General features: G+C 39.3%; 1 long non-coding RNA gene across 4 annotated transcripts in view; it reads left to right on the forward strand.

Moving 5' to 3' along the window:
* The window catches only part of LOC102551814 (uncharacterized), a 34,088-nt gene extending 13,665 nt beyond the window's left edge, over positions 1-20,423 (forward strand). The window contains exons 1-4 of one of the 4 annotated variants that reach the window (XR_015627386.1): positions 9,295-9,409; positions 12,571-12,613; positions 14,836-15,239; positions 19,789-20,423. This is a non-coding gene — a long non-coding RNA (uncharacterized LOC102551814). Of the gene's footprint in view, positions 1-9,294; positions 9,410-12,570; positions 12,614-14,382; positions 15,240-19,788 lie in introns of those variants that run through there. The other 3 variants (XR_015627384.1, XR_015627385.1, XR_015627383.1) reach the window with 3 other exon arrangements.
* Positions 20,424-22,648: the final 2,225 nt, after the last annotated feature.

Raw genomic sequence — 22,648 nt, forward strand, 5'->3', positions numbered from 1 at the left:
GTAATTCTCAATGGGCAAACCAGTAATTATATCTTATTTATACTGCAGTTTCAGCAGTCTGGCACGTAGGCTGGAAAACCTTAGTACAAGACCAGACTAAATTAGCATAACCTGAGGGCTCTTTTCCCTCTACAGATCTTCCTTGGAGGTGGCCGACTTCCTACACCACACGATTTTTTTTCCCCCACATCTTAGGTGATGGCTTCATCTTTCAAAAAGCATAGCCTCAAAAATCAGATGTCCGTTAAAAAGGTTGTCTTGTTTTCAAAGCGAATCATCTCTTGAACAAACCAAGTACACAGCTTCGAGCTTACAGTGCAACTTGTGTTGTTTAGCCAACTGTAGATCTACAAAGTCTGGAAATGACTTCCCAGTCCTGTCGGAAGCCCTAAAATGACTTCTCACCGGTTCATCTACTGTCTTCACTCAGAGTCTTTCAAAACAGCGCTTTCCTTTGTCCCTTTATCGTCCTCTCTTCTGTCTCTGCTGACATCTATTCATTCGCACGCCTCTTGTCTCTCTGATCTGACACTGCCCTGCCTGCGTGCCTTCTCATGTTTCTGAATGACAGAAAGAATGAAGGGAAATAGGGACGCAGATACAAACTATCTGCTTCAGTAGTTTCCCATTTTCTGTGTAAGCAGCTGAGCTTACACTTCGCCCCACCGGGACCCCGACCCATCCTTACCAACTTTTCTGTATTTCCGAATGGTGATTCTGTGAAAAAAAAAATCCATCATTCTCCTTTCTGAGATAACAACTGAATCCCTGTGTCCCCCTAAACAGCATGCAGGATTTCTAATTTAAAAACAGGATCATTTGGGTCTAACAAAGAAACACAACATTCGTAATAATCTTCCACTCTTTCTTTCTGGACCCAACCCAGGAAAATGTGAGGGTGCTATGCCCCTCACCCTACCTACTGAACATTTGTGCAGGCGCTGGCATCCACTGTCCCTGACCAGAACTGGGTACAGGCACTTCTTTTTAACGTCTCAGAGTGGGCAGAGGGTGATTTAGCCTGGGGCAGTTTTTGGCAGGAATGATACAGCATCTCTGCGCATTGCCAGCTAACTCAGAATCAGGACCTCATGTTAACTCACGCAGATCCCAGAGCTAAGACAATTTCCCACGATCTACAGCTAATCTACACAAAAGGCTGATTTTCTCTGAGTTCCTCTCATGGGCGTGGCATCTTCTAGGCTTCACATCCACAGTGGAACTCAAAGTCTAAACAGTGCTCCCCTCTCAAGATGGGCTTCTGCCTACACTGCAGAAATCTGTTGTCTTGCCTGCCAAGTCTGGATTGGTGTAATTCTGTCAGCCCGTCCACATTCACAGTTGCTACTGTACTCTCCATCAAGACTGAATGCTGGCCCCCATAGTAGCACAGCGCTGTCTTCTTCCTTGTAGCCTCAAACTTGTTTCCTATTACAGTTTCATGGTTACATTTTCTCCCTTTGATTGCTTTATTTCTGTGACCTGACCACACAGACACGGACATAACAGGTTATAGATGAAGTAAAACTTACATCCATACAGTATTGCGGCCTCAGAGCCCTTCCAGAAGAAAGGACTCTTGAGGACTCCATGAACCCCAGTTGCTTCTAAGAAACAGCGCTGGGATAAACTTTCCTGTAACTAACCCCATTCAGCCTAGCCAGAGGTTCTCAAGTTGCTGAGGGATAAAGAATATGTGAAGAAGGAAGGAGGCCTCAGATCACCGCTCCTGACAGCCCAGAAAATTCCATCTTTTGGTGAATTTTGACCTCATTTGTCAACATTTTCTAAGTGAAGTTATCTTTTGAAATGAAAAAAAAATAGAATCTATTTGAAGCACATACAGCAAGTCCTATTAAATGTACAGCTAATTCAATGCTGAGAAATTTTATATCTATGCCTTTAATGCTTATTATGAGAAGTGAAAAAATATTTTAAGACAGTGACAAATTTTCATGTAATAGCTAAGAAAAAGTTGTAGAAGAATGAAATAATAAACAGTAAAAAATATATGAAACTATATAACAGAAAATGATATAGAGAAATAAGTGAAACAAAAAGTTGATTATTTCAAAAGATCAATAAAATTCATTAAAGTAAGCATAAAATTTCCAAGTTATAGGATAATAGAGGGGTTACTATTTCATAACTTGAAAAAAAATCAATAACAAAAAGTACACCAACAATGTTATGTCACGAAAACAGCAATACACATTGAAGCTATTTGTAAATGCAAATTGTAAAACTATGCTTGCATGGAAAACCTGTTATCATTATTGTCTAAAGAAGGATTGAGGTTAACACAGAAACATACAATCACACTCTCACACACACACACACATATGCACATACACTGCATTCACACACACTGACATTTCCCCCATATACACACTCACATAAATGCAGAACACATACCTGCACATCCTCACTCAGATGCTCACGCACAGACATTCCCACACAGGCTCAACTGGCTTCGTGCTAAATGCAATAGAATGTTTAAGAAAGCTGTGATGAAATTCCCAAAGAGGATTTCAGAAATGAATAAGGAAACACTATAATAAACACATCGCCCTCACTACTAAAGGTTCACAAAAATTTAATGGAAAACTAGAGGCAGACCCAGAATCATTGTAAATTCAATCCAGCAATACATGGACAGAGCATCATGTTCAAGTGAGATTTTCTTTCAGGAATGCCAAGTTGATTGAACATTAAAGGAAATGTTGTCCTTACAGAATACAAGAAAATCATGTTTACTTATATAGAAAACAATTGAAAAATTTTAAAGTGCAGCTTTAATATATTTTTAGTGGATTGAATTTCTCACAACTGGATAAATTTACAGATACCATCACAGTTAATGTCAAGTCTGAGTTCTTCTAAAATCAGAGCAAATGTCAAAGCTTTTTAAAAATATACCTCATGTTAGAGTTTCTAACCAGTTCAAATAGACTGTGTGTGTGTGTGTGTGTGTGTGTGTGTGTGTGTGTGTTCATACACACACATGCATATGTAAGTGGCTGATGTGCAGAGGATTTCCCAGACAACTTGTGCATGCTAATATTTGTATGTACATAAAAAAATTCATGTAGATTGGCAAGAGAAATAGTGAAAATGTAAAAATCTACAAAAATCTATTCAAATGCAAGAGGGATTTTGGCAAGACCGGCATGCACAGACATATGTGAAACAGAATTTATAATTCTGTTGTAATCGCATCTAAAATGATGAAGTCTACAGTTTATCCATAACATAATATTTGTAATACCTAAGTGCTGAAAAACACCACCACAAGGGATTTTTAAAAGGAAATATGTCATAGTTACTAAGAAGAGTCTTTCCAGTTAATATCTCAGTCATTTCCTTGAAAATTAGCTGCATTTCTGGAGTTCGTCCAATAACGTTCCAGCAGTGCATGTTTATGATGTGTACAAATAGGTGTGAGAGATAGGGTGGGGCCTTGTAAAGTTCCCCCAATCTATCTTTCCAGGGCTACTGGTTGGTCATTCTGTAGCTCTGGTTTACTTAACCATATTGTTGAGACTAGTAGGTATAGCATCCCTGTCACGTCTAAGATACACTTACTCAAAGCTTGTGTCCTGGTTCCTTGCGTTTTACAAGTTTTCCTCCAGTCATCAATGAGGTTTTCTGTGCTGGATGTGTAAGACTTGTGTTGTGGATGTATTGATTGGTGTTGGCCACTCTATGCTGAGTTTTTCTCTGTATTTTGACCAGCTGTGGGTTTCTGTAATGATTTCTGATTGTTGCAAATAGCAGATTCTTTAATGATTGTGAGAGTTACACAGATCTGTGGGTATAAGGCTAAGTACTTAGAATGAAATGAGATATTCCCTGGTTTGAGGAAGTGGTGGTAGTAGGTTCAGTTCTAGCCATTTGTCTGCAAATGTCATGACTCCAGGTTCTTTTCTGAATGCATTTCAATAGAATTTCATATGGTATATGCCGTCTAATTTATTTTTCCATGAATCTGTTGAAGGACACTGTGATGGTTTGTAGATGCTTGGCCCAGGTGTGGCACGGTTAGGAAGTGTGGCCTTGTTGGAGTAGGTGTGTTACTGTGGGCATCGGCTTAAGACCCTCATCCTAGCTACCTGGAGGTCAGTCTCCTTAAAGTAGCCTTCAGATGAAGATGTAGAACTCTCAGCACTGCCTGCACAATGCCTGCCTGGGTGCTGCCATGCTCCTGCCTTGATAATTATGGATTAAACATCTGAACCTGTAAGCAAGCCCCAATTAGATGTTATCCTTATAAGAGTTGCCTTGGTCATGCTGTCTCTTCACAGCAGTAAAACTCTAACTAAGACAGACATCTAAATTACTATCATTTCCTTGCTCTTGCAAATGTAGTAGCAATGAGAGTGACCGAGCAGGTATCTGTGTATTAGATATCTAGTCTTTTGGACTTATGTCAAGGATTGGTATGGCTAGGCCGTAGGCTAGATTTATTTTTAGCTTTTTTGAGAATCCCTTACACTGTGCTCTATACCAGTTTGTAATCCCAGCAGTTATAAATGAAGGTTCCTTCCTCCGAACAAACTCACTAGTATTTGCTCTTACTTATTTCTTTGGTCTTAGTCATTCTAACTGGAGGAAGACGGAATTTGCATTTCCCTGATGGCTTGGGATGTTAAATACTCTTAAAGCTATTTATTAGGTAATTTTGTTCCTTCCTTTAAGAACTCACTCTTTAGATCTCTTAGCCATTTTTGATTAGTTCGCTCTTGGTTCTTTGTTGATTTCTTTGTATATTTTGGATTTTAATCCTCTGTTGGATACATAGCCAGCAGAGATGCCCTATGCTGTTGGATTTCTCTTCACTTGATTATTTCCCTTGCTGCATAGAAACCTTTAGTTTTATGAGGTTGTGTTTGCCGATTTTTGGCATTAAGTCAAGAATGAATGGAATTGCATGCAGAAAGTCTTTTCTTGCTCCTGTGTCTTGCAAGGTATGCCTTCTGTCTACAACTTGTTAGTGTTTCAAGTCTTACATTGAAGTTCTTGATGCATTTGGTGTTGATTTTTGTGCAGGCAATGGGTAGAGGTCTAACTTTATTCTTCTACGTGTGGGCATCCAGTTTGCCTTGCACCATTTATTTCAGACACCCCTTTCCTCCATGTGTATTTTTTTGGCATCTTTGTCAAATATCAGATGATTTTAGGTATATGTCGTTTGATTAATACCTTCCATTTTGGTCCATTTATTTCTGTGTCAGTATGTTATTAGTAGGTCTCTGTAACGCAGCTTGAAATCTGGAAAGTATTGCCTCCAGAATTGCTTTCTGCTCATCACTGCTTTGTCTAATTGAGAAGTGTATTAGATGTCTCTAGAGTAACAAAACTTACAGAGTGAATCTATATGTATAAAACAGGGATTTATTAGAATGACTTACAGGCTGTGGTTCAGCTAATACAACAATGGCTGCCAATGAACAGAAGGTCCACGTACACAATGGTTGAATGGTCCATGATTCTGATGTCTCAGCTAGTCTGTAGTATAAACCAGAGTCCAGAAGAAGTAGGTTCTAATGCTAGTGAAAGAATTGATTTGCTAGCAAGACAGTGACAAGCAGGCAAAGAGCAAAATCTTTGTTCTTCCAGGTATTTGCACAGGTTTCTAGCAGAAGGCCTAGCCCCTAGCCCAGATTATATTTGGATTAAAGGTCAGTCTTCTGACCTCAAGATCTGGATTAAATGTGTGCCTTCCCATTTCAAAGACTGAGATTAGAAATAGATCTTCCCACTTCAAATTAAGCAAAAATACTTCACAGGTATGTAGGTTTAGATTTTTCAAAGCCTACTTTAATAAGCATTCTCAAATCCTTCAACTCCGCTTCTAGTTCACTGTCCAAAGGTAGGGGAGAAGAGATGGGTAATAAAACAATAGGGATGTAGACCTGCTTAGAAGTACTTCTTTGAGGACAATTCCAACCTTCGTTGTCAGGATAGCAACAGTGCAGTTCAAAAAGTGTCCTCAAATTCAAAGCAACAGTGGTGGCATAATCCAGCAGAACCAGGCAGGCCGTCACTACATTGGCAGCAGGAGTGACCAGAACCAGTGGGAACGCCATGCCTCTCTCAAGTGAGGTTCAGTGAAAACCAACTAAGTGTTGCATGGCAAGCTATGCAAGTGTCACTGTTGGGTCCTACTTATCCTTTCTCCAGCATTATATATCCTCTCAAGGGCCTGCTTCAGCAAAATATCGCATGAGTTTACATCGCATGACACAGCCAGAAATTTCCACCTCACAGATATGCCCTCCTTTTGTTTAGTTAATTTAAGATGTAGTCAAGTAGGCAATCAAGAATTGCTATTGCAGAACTTTTGTGTGACAGATGAATTTTAGTATTTTTTCTGTCTCTATTAAAAACATCCTGGATATCTTAATTGGGAATGCATTTAATCTATAACTTGCTTTTGATAAAATGGTTATTTTCACAACATTAAATCTACTAATCCATGAGCATGAGATTTTTTTTACCATCTTTTAGTGTCCTTTTCAGTTTATTTTTTTCAGAGACTTAATAATTTGATTTTACAGTGTTTACCTCCTTGGTTAGGCTTTTTCCTGGAAATTCTTTTCTCAGGATGTTATTAGTGGGAGTATATTTTATTATATTTTCCTTATCACACTCTGTATGTCTGTGTGTTTGTGTGTGTGTGTGTTTGTGTGTGAGTGTGTATGTGTGTGTGTGTCCTGATTTTTTTGTATGTTGATTTTATATCTTGACACTTTGATGTACATATTGCTCATTTCTAGTGGTTTTCTGGTAGAGTTTTGGGGATCTCTTACATATAATATATCACTCTTACACATACTATATCATTCACAAATCAGGATAATTTGACTTCTTTTTATATTCTTTTTATATTGCCTTGTTTTGTCTTTATATTTCAGATGTATTTATTTTCATTTTATCTGTGTGGCTGTTCTGCCTACATGATTGTCTCTGGACCATTTGTCTGTGTAGTTACTGAAAGTCCAGAAGAAGGTGTTGGATCATCTGGAGATATAATTGAAGGTGATAGTTACCATCTGGGTCCTAGGAATCTAAGTGGGATCCCCTGAAAATGTCTCAAGTGCTCTTGGACAGTGAACATTTCTACTGTCCCTCCTTCTCTTCTCTCACTACTCTGCCTACTTCTTTAAGTACTACATTGAAAAGGAGCAGTTATAATGGGTAGCCGTCTTTATTCCCTATTTTAACAAGGTTGCTTCTAGTTTTTCCTCCATGTTGCCTGTGGGTTTGTTATGCACAACCTTTATTATGTCAAGGTCTGCTCCAGAAGGACAGCAACATTCTTTTTCCTTTTTAACCTTTTTTTAAACAAAAAGGTTTATTTATACATTTCATGCATGTGAGTACACTGTCTTCAGACGCACCAGAAGAGGACACCAGATCCCCATTACAGATGGTTGTGAGCCACTGTGTGGTTGCTGGGAACTGAACTCAGGACCTCTGGAAGAGCAATCAGTGCTATTAACCACTGAGCCATCTCTCCAGTCTCAGACAGTGACATTCTTAAATGTCTTCAAAGCATTAGTCTCTTGTCGCCCAGCACTTCTTTGGCTTGATCATTCCATCCAGTGGCTCAGGATCATTTCTGAGCTGCACACTTGGAAGTCCAGATGAGTTGCTATCAGAGCATGATTTAGTTCTTTCTGAAACTCTCGATTGAATCCTACAATCCCTTACTCTTTTCTTAATTCATGGAAAGTTTGGTTATTTCGAAGCTTACCACAGTTTACTGAAAGTGCCCAGTAAAGCAAACCACTGTGACTGTCCTTTAATTATTGACCAAACTCTGTGAAGCAGCTGTTTACTTGCTGAGCTGCTGATCACTTTTGTACACTGACTGATTGCCCACTCAGACTGGAGGGTGTCTGAAGAGGAAGTCTCTTCAGGCACACTCATCCATAAGCGACGCGAGCATGCTGGGATGCTGGGATGTTGGGGACAGGTGTGTGTTTGATATTCAGAATTCCAAAAGCTAATTGCTTCTATTAATAACCGTGCCACAGAGATATAATTTTCCTGTTTGTTTTTAAACATTAGAAATTTTTTATTATGGCTTTCAGTCCATAGGAGGGCAATGTTGAGCTGTAGGAAAACGTTCCTAGGTTTTTGCAAAAGAGCATATAGAACTGGTTAATTTAAAAATTAATGAATTGAAACAGATTAACTAATTTAAACACACTACAAGAAAACACTTGTTTAATAATATGCCAGGCATGTGTTGATGGTTTTTGTGTTTGCCATACTGGAATATGTAAACTGATGCCACCATTGCTTGCCTTCGAAAGCCAGACCACAAACCGTCCCTTGGGGGAACATTGGATTCACTATGTAATCCTTTACAGTAGATATTGGAAGAATTTGAATTCCGTATATATAGAATATTATTTATCTTTTTTATGTGGCCTGCTGCAGATTTCCACTTAAGGAGATAAGGACATTATAGTTTTGATTCCAATGTTCTGTGACACTCCTTCTTGGGGGCAGAGTCTTTGGTTGCCATTAGCCAAGCTGTCACAGAGCTTTTAGAACCAAGAGTCAACCAAACATTATGTCTTAAATGAATTATAAAATTCGTTTCATATGTATATATGATCATATTCTTATAATTGCTATTATTATTAGTTTGTGTGTATGTATGCATGCATGAGTGCATGTGTAGCTGAGAGGACTACTTTCAAGAGTCAGTAGTTCTCGGGCTGGAGAGATGGCTCAGTGGTTAAGAGCACTGACTGCTCTTCCAGAGGTTCTGAGTTCAAACCCCAGCAACCACATGGTGGCTCACAACCATCTGTAATGGGATCTGGTGCCCTTTTCTGGATAGTTACAGTGTACTCACATAAATAAATCATAAAACGAGTCAGTAGTTCTCCCTTTCCACCATGTTTAATCACTATTGTTTTCTGCTGTCCTATGTCCTGTAGGCTAGCTGGCTTACAAGACTCTGGGGCACTCTCCTGCCTCCACCTTCCATTTCACTGCCGGAGTGCTGGGATTACAGATTCAAGCCAGGCATTAAGTTTCCTGTCAGTTCAGAGGTCTTAACTCAAGCCACCCCCCAGCTTCCTGTTTGGGAATGCTTTTCTTCACTGAGTCATCTGGTTGCTAGGGCTTGAGCACAGGGAAAACAGAATTTCAGCCAAATCTTCAGATGTGGAAGCTGGCCTTATTTCAGTATTATTTTCATAGGACAATCACAGTCTGACATATAGTCCCACCCTTTTGATCTGCATCTAAAGAAAACCCAATTAAAATTTTAGTGCAATTTAAATATAGTTATGGCTATGTGTGGGAAAGTGACAAATGCTGTACCTCCGTGAAGATCCAACAGTGACAGTCTCCATTAGCAAGAAGTGTGTCCTTTCTCTGGATGGTAAGTCCCTTCCATATTGATTCAGGACTGTGTGTTGCTGTCCTAAGGCACAAACTGGGTAGTGGAACACCACTATTTTCCCCAAGTTCCTGAGTACAAGAAGCAAGCAGCCATTGAATAACTGCAGGTCATGTTTATCAGATGCTTAATGTACGATAAACACTGTAATGTAATATATTGCTGCTAATTCAATTTAATCTTTCGAACAATAGCTTACATTGTGTTATTAATATAATTTACTAAGGGAGGAAACAGAGCCGCGCAGTGAGTAAATTACTTGCTTAAGGTCACAAATCTTCCTGAGAGATGGAGCCCAGTGCCCCGGGGATTTATCTTCATCAATACTTCTAGTTTAAAAGTGAAGTGAGACGCAGACTAGGGCAGGTGTGATTATTGTTGTTACAGAGGAAAAAGGGAAAGTAATCTGGGGAGATTCCTCATCAGCCTCTGTTTAGCTGAATGCTTCTATATGAGGAGTTGGAGGCAAACAAGTTATCAAAAGGGAATGCCATAGAAGGACTTGATCTTTGAACTGCTAGGATGTCTTAATATTCTTTAGTTTTTTACAATCGTGTTTCTTCATCCAATATTAAAATATGCTGATGAGTAGACATTGCGTCTTTATATTCTTGTAATCCAGTTCAGCAGTGTGTGTTGCAGACATGCTGATAGGACGTGGCTTGGACTTTCAGCAAACATAGGCACAGTGGAAGGGATATGCTTCACCATCACCGTCCAGCATAGCTTCTGCAAATAAAGATGTATAATGGTACAAAATATCCCATTCTAGCCAGCATTCAGCATGCTAATTTCCTAGAAAAATTATGTTTCGGAATTCTCCAGGGGACTTAGAGAGGTGGGAATAAAAGCCTATGATTTGAGAAAGAAGAGGGCAAACAAAGAAAACACCGTAGAAGAAGGAGTAGAGGATGGCCTTTGTTGTAAAGTTATTAGATGGAAACTTGAATGTACTTCACAAGAAGGTGCAAGGGATTAATATTATGAAAATATCCTAGCCTCATAATATAATTTCATCATGCTCTCCACACTCTGTTTATACAAATGAGTTAGTTTGATTTCAGTGGAACCACTCCAAATGCTCGGAAGCATGTTTGAAAACTCGCAGGTCGAAATCAGCCAATCTACCATCCTGATTAGATCAGGTCCCTAACCATTCAAAGCTGACGTGGTCATCTCAAATGAAACAGTGAGGATGCAAACAGTGGTAAACTATTGCCTTTTGGTGGATTCAGTCCAATTACCCAAGATGTAGGCTTTCCCTGACCTTCAAGTCTAATTGAAACACTAACAGGTATCAAAGTGAGCACCTGGTGACATCCCTGAGAAGTGCTCTCTCTTCTAGCTGAGCCATCTGCCCGCAGCCCCTAAGAGGTTTTCCATCAAATACAGAAATATAATTTTTGCTTGGGTTCTCCTGCAATTAAGGAAGTTTCAAAGTAACTAAAATATTTTGTTTTATAGCTAAATAAAATATTTAATTTGAGGTAGCTTTAGACTTATTGGGAGTTCCCTAAGGTTGCACAATGAGTTCCCATATATGTCGTACACAGATACTCTGTTACCATCTGGTATCGCTATGGCACAAAGGTAATGGACCAATACTGTTATTTAATTGTTAACTGTACTTAGTACTTTTGTTTTTTTAATGCTTATCTAAAAACTTCCTGTCTTTTCTCTCCTCCTGTCCCTCTACCTACATCTTCCTCTTTCCCCATGCTCCTCATAGTGTGTGTGTGTGTGTGTGTGTGTGTGTGTGTGTGTGTTTGTTTGTGTGTGTGTGTGTGTGTATTTTGCCTGCCACAGAGTATTATAGAACTTGGAGAATAGCCTCAGCTGTTAATCATCACCTTCCAACCATTTTATATATAATTTCTTATTTGCTGCTGCATAAGCCAGACTGGCTAGCCCTCAGGTTCCCAGGGAGTCTTGGGTTTCTGCTTCCTATCTTGCCACAGTTGTACTAAGGTTACAGGCAAGTGATACCATATCCTCTAACATTTCTTGAATATTCTCACACCTGGACTGAGATACCAGACTGGGGTGATTATGTACAGTAAAACCTTTATGTCTGTCTTTAAGTGAAGGGTATAGTAAAGCCTTTGTGTTGGCTTTGAGTGAAATGATTCAGCAAAGTCTTTGCTATGTTTTGGTTAATCGGTATTTGCTGAGAAATCGTTATGAGGCTGTTTGAACCTTGAAGAAATATTTTCTCTCTAGACGGTCCATACTTGGTGGTCCATGAGAGATTGCAGATGGACTAACCTTGGTCTTAAGACACTCCTTCCTGATTACCTGGGAGTTCTGAGATTTGTGTAGTTTGTCTGCTTTCATGGGCAGCCTAGGGCAAGATAGCTGGAGCTTTCCCAGCCCCAGTTAACCTTGTATGATGTTTGAATCAAGTAACTGGAGTGAGTTAACTGGGTGTCAGTCCTCCCCAGGAGGCTGTACCCCTCTGCTCCTTTGGGAAGTGAAGGCATCTTGGTGCGCTTCTTTCTCTACCGCAGCACCTATGATGAGCAGCCATCAGTACCACACTCGTTTCAGTTATGTCTTCTCTGTGTTTTAGTGCTTTATTATGACTTTAATGGTTTTGAGGGGTTCTAGAACAGACATTTGTAGACTGGTTCTCAACTTGTTCTTTTCCTTATATTTTCATCATATTAGTTATCTTGGAGGCAGATCACAGGGGTGAAGTGCCATTGTCAACATATATTAAAGATGCTTGCTATGAATGTAAGGTCTTTGTTGATGTTCTCTGGGATCACTTGGAGAAGGAAGTCCTTTCCAGGCTGGACCACAGGGGGACTGTTCATTTCCATAAACCTCACCATATCATGCATTTTGAAAGCAAGTCACTAAGAGCAGCGCATACTAGAGGGGTGAGCCATTGACTTCTCTGCCATGGGATAAGAGAAATCTGAGTCTAATCTAAAACAAATTATTACGATTCTTGTGTAAATGTGTGCTAAGCTCATTTATTTACATATTTATTCGTGGATTCACTCATATCAGTACAGACAGGCACAGAGCGTCTTTAAAATGTAATGAATTGCTATAGTTTTATTGCTCTAATGATTCCAGCGCTAGTCAGCCTGAGCTCGGTGTCCATTTGACACGTGGTCATCTTTTGTCTTTTTCAGTTTGTTCAGCTGTGGATCTGCGCGATGCTCGAGGCTCATCTAGGTACAACTACAGCGTCAAGACACTTCTTTGAGGAGAAACTTGAGACTAGTGTTAGAAATCGAGGCCTGAGAACAAATAAAAAGCTTTTCTTTCTTCTTCCTTTTTCCTTTAGTTATTTTTGCTATTGTTGCTGTCACTGCTGCTGTCAAAGAAGCACTTATTAAATGTCTGCGTCTGCTTTAATAGACATTGCATGCAAGTGGGAAGACACCCTTCTTAGTAGCCAGGGAGAACACGGGGGACCATGGCTACTTTATCCCATTTGCTGGTGAGGAAGCTAACAATCCCCCTGCTGAAGGATTCTGTTTACCAAACTTTGGGTGGAATGAGGAGGACATGCTGCAGGTACTAAGATAGGAAGAGGAAATTTGCCTTGGGCAACACCTTGAATATGCTCTGCAGTATAATTCATGTTTCCCAGTAGAAATAGAAGAGGATTTCTATGCAGATAACTGGTATCCAAGTTATAAACAGTGAAATAGGAAGGCTAAGTAGCAAAGAGTAACACACATATGAACCCAAATATTCAAAATATTGTCATTTTAAAAGTCAGTTTACTATTATTGGGATATTTTGCATTCATTTTTCCACACAAAAATTTGAAGTCTAAGTGGTGTTTCTTTTTTACAAAGCATTTTTCAACTTCATTTGAACTACCGAATTTCAAGTATTTAATAAATACTTGTAATCCAGGAGTTGTGGCATACATGTTTAATTCTAGCACTCTGGAGGCTGGTGGATAATCAGAACTCAAGGCCATCCTGGTCTAAAGAGTGACTTTCAGGAAAGCCAGGGTTACACAGATAAAAACTCTGTATCAAAAAACATGGAAACAAATACACGCGATTAAATAATACTGTTTTAAATAATGCTTCAATAGGTATGTATAGAATATTAAGTGACCATAAACTAGGACTGCTTCGTAGCATTCCTCCTTTGTAACACCATTGACGCTTGAGTCTTCAGGCTTATTTCCTACTGTGTATATTCCCTACGTAAACTGGGACCTAAACTACAAGGAGATGGTGGAGAATTGCAAGTCAAGACTTTCCGGAGACTCTCATTACATGAGTTGTAATTTTTGTCCATTTACCTGTCCGTTGTGTTCGTGTTTTCTATCTGTAGCTAGTGTGTCTTGCTACCTCTTCGGCAGAATATTGCTGTATGTCAGGGGACTGTGGGGCTTCCCGGGGCCGTGCTGAGTTAACCTGCTTTTATGCAGTGTGAACCACTGGTGTTAAAGTGAGAGGATTGCATTCAAAGGTAAACGTCTAGTGCGCAGACGATATATATAGTGAGTTACAGCTTGGAGACCAGAGGTTATGCTTGAGGTTGCTCAATAGCTCCGTGAAGGGCAGCAGCTCTCCGCGGCCATGACCTCCTCTTTTTTTATCTCAAGTTTTTCAGAATGTGTGCAATCTGGCAGATGTGTTTTGTTTATCTGGAAAATGTTGATGTGCTGTTTAAAAAGATACATGCCCTGTACATGAAAACAGTAAAGTTCTAAAAGTGATGAGGGTCACATTTAAGGAATAGAAATACTTGTCCAGAAGATGCAGATTACTATTTTAGAAAGGCCTACTGGCTGCTTCCACTAGATGGTTGTCCTAGGGATGGGCAAGTAGGATCTGCCAGTCCAATAGCTGTCCTTCCTCGGGAAGCTCCCAAAGAAAAGCTTCCCAGAAGTCTTTACTGGGATAAGAATACCGCAATCTGATTTTTGTCTTTGTCTTTCATTAAAATACCACCAGACCTATGGTTTTACCAGTGATTTGAAGTGCACTTATTGTTCAGTGTACTCCCAAGGTCTTCTTTAGGTAAGGCTTATTTTAGTGTGGTGCTGAACTGATCCTAAGAGGTAACCATAAAGATCTGTAACCTGACAAACAGAACTTGATTTGGGAGTGATAATAAGAAACCAGCTCACACTTGTCCAACTGCGAGGGTGTGGCTTCCCAAGACTTCAGCCGCTGTGCAGATCTGTGGCCATCACACACTTTACACAGTTTACTGGGCACAGCTGGAACACATCTGGGGACTGGAAAGTTTCTGGGAGTCACAGCGCTCTTCTAAAATTTTGTCAAGCCCTGAATGTTTGGCCGAACTTCCTTTCCCATGACTCCCTGTAAGTTCTTCATCATTTCCCTCGGTTGCTGTAGAATATACTTGCAGGCAAACAGTCCTTTGACCTAGTCTGCCTCCTTCTCTGTTGTCTTCCACAGAGTCATCTCCTTAAACGAACCGTTCCAAAATGAGTCTGCTCTTCAGAGTCTTCAGACTTGCTACTTGGAGTGTCTAGAAGTCATACAGTGAATTGGAGTCACTTGGCATTTTGACTTTGGAATGAAAATATTGTGTGGCACGGCGGGGAGGCAGGGCAATGTGAAAGGGATCCCTGCAGGATGCTGGTAGCATTGGCTGGTGCAAAGTGTTGGAGTCCCTGAACTGGACAAGAGGAACGCTTTTATAGGAGCACAGGGAGGCTGCAGCAGCTCAGAGTCAGTAAAGGGAACAGGAGAAGAGAGACATGGTGACAGTGGGAGACTCATTGTACACTGCAGGAATTGAACTAAAAAGGCAACTCGAAGATAATGGCAGCCAGGCTTCACCCTGTCAGAGACAGAGGGTAAGATGTGTAAATGGAGGACTGTGTATAAACCTGTGGGGTTTGCCCATTCTAATGGTCAGCTCTCAGTGTGGATGCTTTCAGTTATGGGTACATGTCCAACACCTTTCCCTGTTCTGACTGAGACTATCCCAACAATAATGAGTGTGCATATCATGCAGAATATAATTTTTCTCAAACATTTTTCGTTGAGGTAATGGACTTTGTTATTGACTTTCTTCTTTGTGTGTGTGTGTGTATGGTGTGTGTGTGGTGTGTGTGTGTGTGTGTGTGTGTGTGTGTGTGTGCGCACACGCATGTGGAGTTTGGGGTTAAGGTCAGGAAACATCTCCCATCAAATGTTCTTCTAGTTGACTGAGGCATAGTGTCTCAATCAAATCCAGAACTCACTATTGTGGCTGGTATTGCTAGTGTGAAGGGAAACTTCTGTAGTAAGAATCTTTTGTGCAATGTATGGGAAGCATCACCTGTCAATTATGGCCAATGAATTGAGGCAGGATTAGAACGTGGGACATTCAGTAGAGAAAGAAAGGATTCTGGGAATTAGGAGGGAGATAAGCTCCTAGTGCTGAAGAAGATGGTCACAAGAAATTGAGGACAGGAACTAACCACATGGCAGGACTTAGAATAGAATAACAGGTAATTAAGTTATGAGCTAATAGGGGAACAAGCCAAAGCTATTAGCCTAGACATTTATTCATGAAATATTATATCTCAGAGTCATTGTTTCAGGGAACAAAGAGATTGGAATGTTGCAAGTCCAGAGGCTGATTACCTTTTCTTGGGCTAAGTACCGGCCCCTCTGAACAGCCATTCATTGCCTCCTTGTGTTGGAACTAACATCTTGATGCAATAGATAAAACCATTTTTCGACTGTATTGACTTTGAGAAACCGCTTCCACATTGGAACATGGACTTGAGGGGTAATTGAAATCTTGTTGGACAGATTGCTTTATTCCTGGACTACGGTAACTCAGCATTGCTCCTTAAAGATGAGAGTATATTTAAAGGTCTTAAAATATACCCTCGGCTAATCAACAGGCAGAAGAACGGCCACAGAGCGAAAAATAATCCTTTGAAGGAGCTCACATGTCAAATGATCAAAGCTAACTTCAACCATGAGGGAATTCAAAGTGAGATGTAACTTAATAAGAAAAGGAGACTTTGTATCTCCTCTGTGAAATCACAGTTAAAAATGCACAGTCAGGGCCTCATAATGAGGCAATAGCTGTAGAAAAACACCTAGGTACACTTCAAGCTATATGTATCACACTAGTTAGCTCCTGGATACATTTCGATTCAACTCAGACTACTTGCAAGAACATTGAACATTGAAGGAGGTTGTCATGGTATATAGTGAAAGACTTGAGTACATTTCAAGGGAGAAAAGAGTGGGTGCAAGTGTCAGGCAGGCTTTGATGGTTGAAGCCGACAAATTGCCTAGAGCTGCCAAAGATCTTTATGTGTTCCTTCATAGTAAAAAAAATGGTGCCCAAAATTTTCTTGTATGTATTGTTATTTGTATTAGTAGGAAAAACAAATCTCTTCCCTGTGAAAAATATTCTAGGCTATCATTTGCATGTCTACATTGTTTTTGTTTTAGAATTGATTTATGGGATATATATTTTTCCTTGACCTTTATATCTGTTGAGTTTTTTAAATTTTGATTTATTATTTGAGTTCCGTTTATGTGTCTAATTGTTTGAATCAAATACACCTCCCAACCCCCTTTTTAACTCCTCCATGTACCCCCACACTTTTTGGGAATGTATGCAATTTGGACATTCGTTTACTTCTTTTTTTTAAAACCCACCGAGTCCACCCAGTGCTTCCTAGATGGGTATGAGTAAAAGGCTGCCTTAGTCAGGGTTTCCATTACTATAAAGAGACACCATGACAAAGGCAAGTCTTATAAATGTAAGCATTTAATTGGAGCTGGCTTACAGCTTCAGAGGTTTAGTCCATTTTCTTCATGACAGGAAGTATGGCAGCATGCAGGCAGACATGGTGCTGGTAAAGTTGCTAAGCGTTCTTTCTGCATCTTGGTTTGAAGGAAGCCAGGCGGAGACTCTTCCACATTTGGCAGAGCTCCACAGCTCATCCTCACAGCGATGCACTACGTCCAAAAAACTCCACCTCCTAATAGGGCCACTCCCATGGGTCCATCGTTTTCAAAGCACCACAAGGCCCATCTATTAGAGGATGTGTAGCCTCTTTGAGACAACATCCCTTTAGAAAATGGACTCTCATTCTATCAGCAGGTATGGATTATCGATAGCTCCTCAGGTGGGATGGGGCTTCATGAGCCCTACTCCTCTTTGTGCTTTAATTTTGGCCAAACTTATCTTGGTTACATCTTAAGCATATAGCCATAGCCAACGTGACTTCATACATACTGTGACACTGCATGGGTCTCCTATTTCTGCCTCTTACATTCTTTCTACTCACTCTTTAGCAATGGTCAGTGACTCTGGGGAGAAGAGGGTGTGACAGAGATGCCCCATTTAGAGCAAAGCAGTCTATTGTTTCATTTTATCCCGCCCATTGACCAGTCTTGGGTCTCTATTAATCACCAACTACAGTTGGCACTGATGTGGGAAAGGGGGCTCACTATTCACTGCTAGTTCTTAGAGGCTCCAATAATGACCATAGTGTGAATAAAAACTGCTGTGGCTACTATGGAAACCAGTATGGAACCTCCTCAAAAAGGGAGAACTAAAACTACCGGAAGTTGCAGCTATACAGCAGTTAGAGGTGTTTCTGAAGGATTTTACATCCTGCTACATCTATTCATGTTCAGTGCTGCACTGCTAACAATAACCAGGAAATGTGAACAGCCTACACAGTGGATTTTGACTCAACTGTAAAAAAAAAATGAAATTCTGTCGCTAGGTTTAAAACTGTGGTATTTTAGGTCCAATTCAAGCTTTTCCAAAGTAGTGAGATGAACTGTCAATTATCTGCAAAAATACTGAGATTGAATGAAAACACTGACTACATGTCAGTGGGTGAGTATGTGTGTTTCTGTGTTAAGGTTTTTACATTTTTTTATTTGAAGTGTAAGTTTAGCAATTGAAGTAGGACAAAATATCTTGAGTTTTATAGACATTAAAACAAGATTATGAAAATTACTGATTTTAGAGTATTAAAATATATTAGAAGGATTAGTATGTTCTAAACCTTTTATGGATAAAACAAAGCATTATCATAAAAACTTGAGTCAAGAGGAACATCAGGAAATGTCTACCAAGTGAAATTAGGATTGCGAAATATAATGTTTTTAAATTGTGTAAATAACAAATGTTCCTTGAATACTTTTTAATTTTTAAAAGGTATATTATTAACAAAATAAAATATTCTTCTTCATGTAAATTATTTTTAATTTTTATTTTTATTATGTGTATTATTATCTTGAGAATTTTGTACAATGTGCTTTGATCATATTCACCACTCTTTCCAGGTCTTCCTTCCAACCCACTGAAATTTATGTGTTTCTTTTTCAAAACCCATCAATTTCTTATGGAGATGCCCATATACTCTTGAATGCAAAACATCCCACTGGCAGGTGGGCAATCTACCAGAAATATTACTCTTAAAATTTTTGTTGTCTGACTTCCAGCAGTTATCTATTACCAACCACTATTAAGCTGAGTGTGGGATTCACGCCCAAATGCTGAGTGAATGATTCAATTGGTTTTGACAAACATGTGCACATTCATGCCACCCAGGCTATTTTCATAAGCTGAGAACATAACCTTCGCTTCTTCCTGGCTGACTTCTATCACCCTTGATCCTAAATTCATCTATCTATGGTGCTTAAGTTCATCTTGTCCTTGTGAAACTGCATGTGAAGATAGCATCTATTGTTGTTGTTGGGTTGAACCCAAGTCCTTGCATTTGCTAAGCAAGTGTTCTACCCCTGAAGTATGACCACAGTCACAGTTTAAACAAAGGGAGACAGTAATAAAAAAGAAAATATATACAAGAAAGAGCAATGATATGACTACAGGCATATCCTATGAGGCTGCAAAAGATGAAAAGTCTTGCAAGATGATAATAGAAAACACAAAGTGCTTGTCTAAGATTTGAAAAGGGCAACTCCATTGAAGACTACATAGAAATTGAAAATATAAATAGGACAATTGTGCATCTTCAGCAAGATTGAGCTTGTGCCACACAGTGAGACCCTATTAGTTAGTCAAAGAGGAAAAGGGAAAGCGAATACAATCCCATTATGTGTTGATGCTCAGCATTAGTCATCAATATTACTAGGTAACTAACTAACTAACCAACTAACTAACTAACTAACTAACTAACTAACTAACTAACTAACTAACTGCAACATTAAGAAGCTGCGAATCAAAACTACTTTATACTCTCTATAATGACATAAAAAGAAGAGGAGGAGGAAGAGGAGGAGGAGGAGGAGGAGGAGGAGGAGGAGGAGGAGGAGGAGGAGGAGGAGGGGCTTGTGGATGATGAGAAACAGAGACTTCCCCCACGTTCCTGTGTTAGAAATGTAACATGGTGCATCTGTTCTCTTTGGCAGCCTCAAGACTTGCAGATGGAGTTAGCGTGTGACCCAGAGCTTCCCCCTCTTGGATTTATATACCAGCATGATTAAAAACAAAAGCTCAAACAATCATTTCACATATTGTCATGGGAACAGCCTTCATAACAGCCCACAGAGGAAACAATACAAATTTCTATCAACTGATGGATAAAAAATGGCGGTGTGTTCCTTACACAGGAATACTGTTGAGCTCCAGAAGGGAATAGACTATTGACAGGTGGTATTATGTAAGTGAACCTTGTAAACATCTCACTGAGTGAAAGAAACCAGACATAAAATGTCACACAGTGTATAATTCTATTTGTACAAGATATCCTCAAAAGGCCAATTTTTTAGAGACATAAGGCAGGTATGTGGTTGCCAGAAGCTGTAAGGAAGAATAACTAGTGACTGCTAACAGGTGTGTGATCTCTTTGGGGATTTGTAAACCTGCTCTGGAGTTAACTGCCATGATTGTACAACCTTGTAAACATTCCAATGTCCCCTGAATTGTACGCTTGAAAATTATGAATTTTAAAGTGTGAACTAGATCTCAAAGACAGAAAATTAGGAACACATTTATGTGAAGATATTTGAAAACAAATGAAATAAATACTCTTGGACAAACACTACTTACATAAATATTTTTGAAGAATTTCCGGGATTGAGAGATGGATCAGTCAGTGCTTGTTGCTGTTCTGTGCAAGGATGGGGACTTGGATTTGGATCCCAATGACCCACATAAAAAACTGGGTGTTTTTATTATCTTAGTTCTGGGGAGGCAGCAGGGGATGCCTCTGGAGGTAACTGACCAAATCGTCTAGCTAAACTAGTAGTTAGTTGAATTAGGTAGACTGAGAGACTTTGTCTTCATAAATAAGATAGAACTGGTAATATAGCAGACATGAGTGTTGTCTTTGGCCCTTCACATGCACATGTTAACTTCAGCATACATACATACATGAACATGGACACATATAATGCACACATTACTGCAGAAGTTAAACAGGGTATTTGCTGAAGAAATTGAATTTCCAACCTTCCTAGATAAACATAAAATCTTCAATCTTACCAGCATGATTAAAAACAAAAGCTCAAACAATGATGGATAAAAAATGATGGTCAGCTTGCCAGAGAGTGATTATTATTCCATGTATTTAGTGAAGGAAAATAGTTACTTTTAGTTCATTCAAAAACCACAAAAAAGGGTTGGGGATTTGGCTCAGTGGAAGTGCGCTTGCCTAGCAAGCGCAAGGCCCTGGGTTCGGTCCCCAGCTCAAAAAAAAAAAAAACACAGAAAAAAGTATATTATTTTCAAATATTTATGGAAAACCAGGATTATCTTCATGCCAAAACCATGTAATAATTTTAAGGAAAAATAAGGCTTACCGGTTTTGTGAAGATCAATGTAAACAAACAAACAACATCCAAGAATGATAGGATAACTTATTCTAGGAACAAAGACTGATCAACCACTAGAAAGTTATCAACTCTCTTGCCCTGCTTCACAAGTAATGAAGAAAAGGCCTATGACTGACTCAGTAGAAAGAGAAAATAGTTTGAAAAAATTCAAAGTGCATGCTGAATAAGAAACGCAGGAGCATGAAAATAAAGTGATATTCCTTGACTCATAAAGGCTCTGCAGGGTAATGCCAACCTTTAGCAAGCATTGGCATGATAAGACGCTGAGTACTTTTCTCTCAAAATTGAAAATAATTCTACATATGATCAATGCCTCTAGCTAATACTTCACAAAGTCCCTAACTGGCACGCTAAACAACCACCATAGAAAGCAAGAAGAAAATACCATTATTTGTAAAATACCATAATGATTTATGAACTAATTTATAAATTATTAGAATTAACCAATTTAGCAAAGACACTATTGGATATTCAAAGTATATCCACTATCAAAAAGTTTAAAGTTGGAAACCTAAGCTAAAGTATCATTTTTCAATTTATTACAAAATGACTTTGAGTAGAATTCAATGAAAAGTCACTTTGTTAAGCTGTGTGAGCATTTGTACAGATTCCTTTTCATCTTGATCAAATTTTGTGACAAATTGCTTTTAAGTTTTATTGATTTGCGTATGGTATAATGTCATCTGTGTGTTTATGCATGTTATATGTGTGCATGCAGTCACACACATGCCCTGGTCAGAGGAGAACACTGGGCATCAATCCCCTCCTTCCACTGTGTTGCGGCAGGGTCTTCTTTTGTTTCTTTTGTATCGGGTCCAAGCTAGTTTGACTGTGAGCTTGTAGGAACGTCGTTGGTCTCTGTTTTCCCAGCTTCCACAGAAGTCCTGGTATTACCGTTGCATGCCACCACACTAAGTTCATATAAGTTCATATAAGTTCATATATGGGCTATAAACATAGAATTCAGGCTCCCAGGATTGCATGTAACCACTTTTATCTGCTTAGCCATCTCCATGGCACATGTTGATTCTAGACATGTGAAAGACGTACAGTTTCTCAAAAACAATTTAAAAAGAGTAGGCACTAAAAATGAACTCAGCCGTGTTTTGGGAGGGTTTTTGTTTCATAATGCTTTGTCTGGATACTTCTTACCTTCCAGGTCTTTGGTTTCTGACTGTGCACTTTTACAGGATTTTTGTGTGTCTGAGTATGTGTGTTTCTCCATCTGCATGTGTTTCTTGTGTATTATTGTTGGCTCCTTTTGTTTGTTTGATTTGGTTTGGTTTTTGTTTTGTTTTGTTTTATTTCGATTTGTTTGTTTTATATACCTGATTTCCCATAAGACAGTTAAAGGAAAGGGTATGAATTTAAGTAGGTGGGGAAATAGGGTAGGAGAGGAGTTAGAGGAAGAGCAACCGTTATTAAAATAGAGTGA

Source organism: Rattus norvegicus, chromosome 8 (genome assembly GCF_021556685.1).
Source record: "Rattus norvegicus strain SHRSP/BbbUtx chromosome 8, alternate assembly SHRSP_T2T, whole genome shotgun sequence".
In the NCBI taxonomy this organism is placed as follows: Eukaryota; Metazoa; Chordata; class Mammalia; order Rodentia; family Muridae; genus Rattus; species Rattus norvegicus.